Consider the following 9,850-nt stretch of genomic DNA (forward strand, 5'->3'; position numbering starts at 1 on the left):
CTTCCTTTGTAGGTAGGTGTAATCTTGCTATTCCTGCCCTTGAGTGAAGTCCTCCAATCATATTGAACTCCTTCCTAGTTCTTCTATCTAGCTTTGCTAATTCTGCTTTTGGCCAATCTACAAAAGCAGCTGAGTATCTAAGTAATGATACTGCCCAAATATTTACAACCTTCTCTAGATTCGGACCATTTAGCATTGACTTCATTTGCTTCCTCACCCTTCTGATGTACTCCTCAATTTCATTTTCATTTCTATAGTCAGTACTCTGTCAGATTCCAATACTCCTAGATACGTATAACTCTCTCCTCGTTTCAATGATTTTAATGTCTGGCTATCTGGTAATTGGATGCTTTCGCTGTTGACCACCTATCCCCTTTTCATGACTAATATTGTGCACTTATCTATGCCAAATTCCATGGCTATATCTTTGCTGAAAAGACTTACAGTTAGCATTAAGGAAACTCTTTTTCATTCTTACTAAAAAGTTTCAGGTCATCCATGTAGAGCAAATGGTTACTTTTTTTCCTTACTGTTTCTGAATTGATACCCTACCTTTACCTTCCTTAATACTAAAGTGAGGGCGATCAAACATAAGACAAACATCGAAAAGGGGACAACGAGACCCATGGAAAAATCTTCTTTTGATATTAATTTTCCCTAAGAGTGTGTCACCTGACTAGAAATTTACTTTCCATTTCTGCATACTAAATCTAATTAATTCTCTTATGTTGTCTCTTATACTGAATGTACTCAACCATTCACTTATCCGCGTGTGTAGGATCATGTCAGGCATTCCTATAATCTATCCATGCTATTGTTAAATTTTTCTTTCTTGCTTTTACTTCATTTAGAACTGCTTTGTCTATGTGTAACAGACCATGTATTCCTCTATCCTTCTTCCTGCAACCTTTCTGTTCTGGCAGTAAATACTGGTTGTCAAGGTGCCGTAAATTCTGGTTGTCAAGGTACTGTAAATTCTAGTTGTCAAGGTACTGTAAATTCTGGTTGTCAAGGTGCAGTAAATTCTGGTTGTCAAGGTGCAGTAAATTCTGGTTGTCAAGGTGTCGTAGATTCTGGTTGTCAAGGTGCAGTAAATTCTGGTTATCAATGTACTATAAATTCTGATTATTATTATCATTATTATTGTTATTACTTGCCAGTTTGCTAAAAGGTGGATGAAAGTGGCGAGAATAGTTGAAAAGAGGAAAGAAAAAAGGCACCTGCTCCCCAAATCAGGGTACCCATGGTTTTTCCCTATTGAGGATCATTCATTGTTGATTTTAAAAATTTTGTTAGTCTTGCTTACACGTAAAACCCTCACAACACACACACACACACACATTCTTTGTTTTGTCCTGTGCTGTCTATAATATGTTTCTTAATTTAAACTTTTGGTTAATAAAGAAATCATCATCATCATCATCATCATCATCATCATCATCATCATCATCATTATTATTATTATTATTATTATTATTATTATTATTATTATTATTATATTATCATCGTCGTCGTCGTTGTTGTTGTTATTATATTATTATTATTATTATATTATATTATTATTATTATTCTATGTTTGACTTTTGCTTTATGTCTGTACAAGTTGGCTCAAGTCTCACCCAGAGACCTCAAGAGACAACAGGTTGGAAGTTCTGTGCCTTATATTTGGGGGATTTTTTTTGGGGGGGGGGCGGGTGTTGTACTAATGAATGTCTAATACATAAAAATAAAATTAAAAAGAAAAAAATAACAAATAAATAAATAAATAAAAAGTTTGTTTTAAACCTTGGGATTACATAGAGAGTATTTTGCGTAGGATATGAGCAGTTTCCATGAGCACTATCTTTTGAATTTCTGCCATTTTGGGTTTCCTGGTATCTGAGTTAGGTTATTATTATTATTATTATTATTATTATTATTATTATTATTATTATTATAATAATAATTATTATTATTTTTCATTTTTGTGAAGTCATTTTTGTAGCATGCAAATTAGTTGAAGCGAGTTAACGAACAAATCGACTTTACTCCGCCCTTTCTCGATAATCATTTGTGACTTAGTGCCTCAGCAATCAAAAGAATCGAAAATTACAGTATTTGAGAAATACCGAGAAAAGAATTTATTGATGCAGAATACATAAAGGGCCAATTTACCTTCAACCCGATATTTGAACTGCTTCGAAAATAAATATTCATGTTAAGAATTCACAAATAATTTCGATCTTCACGCATTGTCACTGTAGTCCACTTGGCTGCTGTATTATCCCTGAGGGTTTCCCGATCGCAGGCACTGGCAACCTTTTACGAGAAGCGGGCCGCATGAGACATGGCTCATCAGGCGGGCCGCGGGACTAAAAATATTCAAGGTAGTTTTTCGTTAGGGGTGACATTCGTAATTCCCGCGGACAGCAGTTTGCCTATGATTAATATATATTTCTTTACTACCCACAAGGGGCTAAACACAGAGGGGACAAACAAGGACAGACAAACGTATTAAGTCGATTACATCGACCCCAGTGCGTAACTGGTACTTAATTTATCGACCCCGAAAGGATGAAAGGCAAAGTCGACCACGGCGGAATTTGAACTCAGAACGTAACGGCAAACGAAATACGGCAACGCATTTCGCCCGGCGTGCTAACGTTTCTGCCAGCTCGCCGCCTATGATTGATATAGTGTAGCAAACCACAAAGCAAGCCTCTACCAGAAATAACAGTCAATTCTCCCTCGAATTATAACCCTACCTTCTTAGAAAATGAAAACGTATGTTTTGAAATTTTGAAATTTTGAAATTTTGAAATGTGAAGCAAATTTTTGTTGAATGTTACCTTAAACTGTCTGCTGCCCCATATCTGCTGTAGATTATTACCTCTAATCTCTGTTTTAGGGCTCGTCCTCCTAAGCTTTGAACTCTCACTCCTCTTCATTTGTAGAATGTTACACTCATTTTTTACCAACTGAAACCCTGCATCTTTCTCTTTCACGTATTAACTACCGGGGCCTGTGTTGTTTAGTTATACAGTCAGCCCTGATCGGATCCGGATCGAAAAATCATCAAAAGTGTTCCAGCCACGACCACCTTGTCTTTTAATACACATACACACCCAATTTTTATTCACACGTTCACGTACACACACAGACACAGACACAGACACAGACACAGACACACACACAGACACACACACACACACACACACACACACACACACACACACACAAATATAATATATAACTCCAATGAGTACCTTTTTTGTTTTTAAAGATATTACAGTGTTATGTGACGATATTTGACTGCGAATTTTAACTGGTCAAGCAACCTCGTTCGCGGTTGCCTTCCTATCTCAATATGATATATGATGTTACTGTTGATGATGATGATGGTGATGATGACGACGACGGCGACTATAACAGTGATGGTTATTAACTGCAGGGGCAGAAAATGTCTGCCCAGTCATTGAACAAGGTGTGGCCTACTTTTGTTTTTTTTTTATAGAACAACCAATCCTCTAAATTGGATTTTTATAATATAGTTTCTAAGAATTGTGTCTTAATTATTATTCATATGTGAAGCTAATAAAATCTAAGTTATTAGTTACTGATTATGATGTAATATAATAAATAATAGCACAAAATTGACTTAATATAATAAACATGTATACAACCGTGTGTTTGTGTTTGTGTGTGTGTCTATACACACATATATATATATATATGCAGTAACAACTCAACGCTCTAGACAGGTTTCTAAGAAAGCAAAGTGAAACGCACCAGCGCGGTACGGGGCCTTTAGAACTTAGAATAAACAGTGACAGAAACTTGATAGGATTATTTCTACGAGTGGTACCAACACGAATGATGGTAATAGAATAACTCATGGTTACTATCATTGTTAAAAAAAAGAGCCCTTTTACCCAAATTACTGAAAAATTCTTTTGCCGTTTCTTAACAGTTCTGTTGCAAGAAGTCTTTATCCTATTGGATCTACCTCTTGAGAATCATTTTGGATGCATTGCTCCAACTACAGAAGCTCTTCAATGCATCTGCTCTTCATATAAGACTCTATTAACTTCTCCAAACCTTTTATATTGATACTTTACATTCTTCTTTCATTGACCAAATCCGTGACGTCGTTTGTATTAATCATTAGTTGGTGCTGTTTATTCGTAAAATCCCAAAAAGTCATTGCATGCTTCAGGCCATAGTTTCTTCCAAAACAAAACCTGTTCATGCAGTTCTCAGACACTGTATCCGAGCTCCTTCGATATAATTTACGGCCTTTACGTTATGGTAAATTCTTCGAAAGACCCTGAAAAATAATTTTCCTTGCTATTTATTTCTCCAGTAAATTGTATAAATAAACAATGCAACGAGACGGTTTGATTGTCGGCAAAACTGCTATGACGTAATGAATGTCTAACGGATGTCACGATACGAGGGTGGCCGGCAGCATTATCGATCAGCAACAATACTTTAACTTCAAGGTTATGTTCTTCGCAATATCCTTTTATTTCTGCACAGAAGAACCACATAAATCACCATGACACTTTTATGGAGGCGACACTTTTAGGTCAGCTTTATAAAGCTCTGTTGTAAATTCAAGGGCTGGCTTGGGTGGCGCGCACTCTAGTTACGTACCTGACCATCACTGCAAAATAATCATTTCTACTATAGGTAGAAGGCCTAGAAATTTTGGGGGGAGGGGGCTAGTCGATTTCATCGACCCCAGTGCTTGATTGGTACTTATTTTATCGACCTCAAACGGACGAAAGGCAAAGTCGATCTGGGCAGCGTTTGAACCCCAAACGTAAAGACGGATGAAATACTGCTAAGCATTTTGTCCATTTTGCTAACGATTCTGCCGGCTCGCCGCCTTATGGTCTTGAAACCAAAAGCGTTTTATTTTTTTATTTTTGCTTGGGGGATGAAAGTGTAAGAAGGCATTCTTTCCGAGAGAAAACTCGTTTCATCCACTTTGAATACAAGTTAGGATGGACAATTACTACGTTCGATGATATTCTGAATAATCTTGGAAAATTCCTTAGTTATCTGGCTGCTTGTATTTGCAGCGTCATCACACAGGCATATATATATATATATAATATATATATATATATATATATATACTGTTGTGTCTGGGGAGAGTCATTCTCTTTTAGTGCCTTTTTATTTAACACACTCACTGGTAAAATTTCCACTTATTTCTTATTTTTATTTTCTAAAATTTTCGTAGTGACTATTGAAAAGGTTGCAAGACGCAACGAAAATAAAAATAAGAAATAAGTGGAAATTTAACCGGTGAGTGTGTTAATTAAAAAGACACTAAAAGAGAATGACTCTCCCCAGACACAACAGAATATGCTTCAACACGCGAACTCATAAAGAATCTTGCAAACCAAATCCCAAAACGAAATATATATATATATATATAAATAATAATAAATATTAGGGAATAAATCCAAATTTACAAGGAAAAATCAGATTTAAGATTGAATCCAATTTTATAATAAAATATTATATTATAATAAATTAGAGACAAAACCACTATTATGCAAATCAAACAAAGAAAGACTTAAGCCAATACATAAAAAATTTATATAATTAAAATTTAACAAATATATATAAAGCTTCCCGTTATATATATATATATATATATATATATATATATATACACGTTTGTAGGTTATGCCACCCTTTATATCTCTCACGTGATTCTCAACTAGCTGTGAATGGTTTGATGTATTTCCTTATGTATGTGTCTGAAGACGTTTCTTGCTTTCCCATTATAAAAAAAAACTTCACATAAAGGTGTGCTACTTTGCGTTTTGCCATTTACTCACACAAGAAAGAAATCTTTCGCCCACATCCCAAATAGTTCTCGAACGAGTCACATTCTTTGTTGATAGCGACAAGGTCGACATCGTATGAGTTTTTCTGTTCGCATTTTTCCTGAATTGTCTCAGTGACCAACTTTAAGCACATACCTGCATACACCGGGTATTTATCAGCTTCCGATCATCTGATCACTCTACATCCCAGTGTGATGTTTTCTACTGCACCTTAGACAAACTTTCAGCATTTAACACTACAAGACGGTTTCCACTCACGATGTTGAAAAATACTTGTGCGAACAATTTAGGTGTATCTATGAACAGTGTATAAATGCTAATCATAGTTTCTAGCAAGCATTTGGTGGTCCTCGATATTCTGTTTTCTAGGAAAACACTATCACTTCGTACTAGTTTATAATAACAATGTAGTACTATCTCATTGATTATATTGTTTACAATACAAAAAAGTGCTTGAGTGAGTCAGCAGTAAACGCAGTAAGCGCGTAGCGACGTATTACGTATACATATACTTAAACATACACAAAATAATGTACAATAATATGCATATATATAAACACACACACACATACATGTATATGTACTGATGTTTCACAAAACGAGCACAGAACGTGGCCAATATTTCCTCGGCTATATATATATATGTAGTTAATCCAAACACGAACAAAGAGAAAACACAACAACGCGAGGACGTGGAACAAGTATAGTGTTATTGGACGCTCAGGTAAGGAAAGAAAGAAGGAGGATTTAACTTTTCAAGCGGAGCTCTTCGTCAGAAATATAGAATAAAGGAAAAGTTCAAGGAAGGGAAAACGGAGAAAGAAACAGTCGCAATGATAGATCGGTAGCCACAACACACATTTTTTTTTTCTGTCCTTGTTTTTTTCTGTGTTCCGTTCTGTAGAAGAGCGTAGGCTCGAAACGTAAAAGACTTATTCTATTCCTGAGCGTTATACTAATACATCTGTTTGTTTTGTACACCACCTGTCTTCGTCTTTTGTTTTTTTCGTGAACTCTCTCTCTCTCTCTCTCTCTCTCTCTCTCTATATATATATATATATATATATATATATAATATATATATATATGCATACACAAATATTTATATATGCATATATTTAGCACATTCGTGTATATTCAAACGTAGGGAGACCTTTTCTTGTGGAAATGGTTTCAAGAAAAATTTCACCTTTTAGACAACATGTAAAAATGCATTCGGTATTCGTGGCTGATGAATAGAAATGCAGAAACACAAGCGCCGCAATGTTCGATTACATGACTCATACCGCTATGCATTTTCACGCCTGTTGTGTAAGAGGAGAATTTGCTCCTGAGAATATTTCCGCAGCGAAAGGTATTCTCACGTTCTAATGTACATGAACGTGTTAAATACCATTGTACATGCATATATTATATTTAACGCAGCTTCGTGCGACTCTATCCAAGATATATATATACGTATGTATATGTGTGCGTATGTACGTGTGTATGTTATGCACGTATGTATATATATGTGTGTGTGTGTAAGATTTATGAAAGTCTGCTTCCAAACTTTAGAACAAATATTATGAAAAAAAAAGTAAAAGAAGCACAACAAAAAGAGAAAATGAAGTCAGTTCTTGGTTTTAACTGGCTTTTCTACCAAGATCTATTCAGAATGTGAGGCCGCAATAACTTGGCGTTTAATGATCTGTAATTGAACTACAGTTGCACAAAAGTATTGCACAACATAGCCAGCATCTAGACTAAGATTCTTTGAAAGAATCTACATGCACTTTTCTTTAGCATCTTAGATTAACCAACAATAAGTGATTTCATACAAAGCACTGTAGCCTTTTTGAATGCATTGATTTATCATCGAAAGATACTACAAGCACTGAAAAGATTTGACTAAGGTATTGGGTTTCTTGATAGGCTAAAAGAAGATGCAAATAACATAAAATATTCAACCATGAATTCACTACTTCAGCGTAGTCTCCTCCTTGGTGGCAACGATCAAAACATACATGTACGTATATATTATGATACATGTATATATGTATATGAATGGGATAACATGAGCACGTGTATCTTTATATATATATATATATATATATATATATATATACATGTTATGTTTTCCAGTTTCAGCTTTGAGCTGTGGCCATGCTGGGGCACCGCCATATATATAATATTATATATAATATATATATATATATATATATTTATTGAAGTAGATAAATGAATTATCTTATTAGGATAATTCAAATGATAACCGATACCTGGGTAGCAAAAATCACTACAGAAAGAGCACAAATGAAATAAAAATAAGGAATTTTGTTAAATCTTCGTTCAGCTCCATTTTTTCCTATATATATAATATTATATATTATATATATATATATATATATCTATATATAATTGTATTGTATGTATGTATGTATGTATGTATATGTAGATGTATGTATGTATGTATGTATGTATGGTATGTATGTGTACGTATATGCACAGGCATGTCTGTGCAGCTAAGAAATTCATTTCGCAACCATGTGGTTTCGAGTTCAGTCATACTGCGCGGCGTCTGACCACGTGCCTTCTGCAAAAGCACCGGCCGGCTAACGCGTCGGGAATTTTGTCGGCGGAAGCAGTGTGCAAGCTGATTCAATATATATATATATATGTACATGTTATAATGACTATTATATATATATGTATATATATATATATATATATGCGTGTTAGGTTTGTGTATATACATACACACGCACAGGTGTGCATGTATAGTACCAATGTGTCACTCTGTAACTTCTGCCAGTCATTGAAAACTAATACGCGCTCGCGTTTGTGTGTGTATGTTTGTGTGTGTGTGTGTGTGTATGTGTGTGTGTATCCTCATGTTTTGAGTTCTATTTTACTGTTTGTATCACCAAACTTATCTATCTATCTATCTATCTATCTATCTATCTATCTATCTATCTATCTATCTATCTATCTATCTATCTATCTATCTATCTATCTGTCTATCTATCTATCTGTCTGTCTGTCTGTCTGTCTGTCTGTCTGTCTGTCTATCTATCTGTGTGTGTGTGAGTGTGTGTGTGTGTGTGTGTGTGTGTGTGTGTGTGTGTGTGTGTGTGTATAATGCAAAACAAAAATAAAAAGATTAATGAAAAAAAAACCCAAAAACATCATAGGATAAAGTATCATGGGGTAATAAATACCTTTACAACTTTCGGTCCTGGTCTTTATACTACAGATATGTTTCAAAGTTTTCTGCGTTGATCTCTCAATAACAATGAAAGCGAAGAAGGTTCAACCACACTACGATAGTCACACTTCAAGTTTTTGTGTTCTCTACCTATTTTTCTTCTTTTTTTTTTTTCCTTTTTACGCTCTCACTCCGCCCGGTATGTTACTGTTATACTTTACAAGGCAAGTTCTATTTTGCTGAATGAAATTTTCTCTTAAGTGTTGTCACTTATAACACAAGGATCTAAATAAATATATATAAAAAAAAAATAAAATAAATACTTAAATAAATAATGAAGATAAAAATACTCGGTCACATGTCACACATATAGGTTGGGCTAGTTGAATAATCACACGATAATAATAATAATAATGATAATAACTTTAACAGTAATAAAAATAATAATAATAATAATAATAATAATAATAATAATGATGATGATGATGATGATGATAATAATAATAATAATAATAATAATAATAATAATAATAATAATGATAATAATAATAATAATGATGATGATGATGATGATGACAATAATAATAATAATAATAATAATAATAATAATAATAATAATAATAATAATAATGATGATGATGATGATATTGATCTTAACCGCAACCAACAATGATATGAGTAACAATAGCAACAACAATGACGACGAAAACAACAACAAATCTCTTGGTTTTTATCAATGAGGGAGTCCGTTTATGGCCAGCCAGACAGCTTACTCTCAAATGTGTTTTAGGAAATACCTTGCACACGTGTATTTCGT

At 34.2% G+C, this 9,850-nt stretch overlaps 1 long non-coding RNA gene across 1 annotated transcript in view; it reads right to left on the reverse strand.

The window, feature by feature from the left end:
* Window positions 1-9,295, reverse strand: part of LOC115218099 — a 35,887-nt gene extending 26,592 nt beyond the window's left edge. The window contains exon 1 of the long non-coding RNA XR_003882213.2: window positions 9,047-9,295. This is a non-coding gene — a long non-coding RNA (uncharacterized LOC115218099). The remainder of the gene's footprint in view (window positions 1-9,046) is intronic.
* Between the last annotated feature and the right edge of the window lie 555 nt (window positions 9,296-9,850).

Source organism: Octopus sinensis, linkage group LG12 (genome assembly GCF_006345805.1).
Source record: "Octopus sinensis linkage group LG12, ASM634580v1, whole genome shotgun sequence".
Lineage (NCBI taxonomy): Eukaryota > Metazoa > Mollusca > Cephalopoda > Octopoda > Octopodidae > Octopus > Octopus sinensis.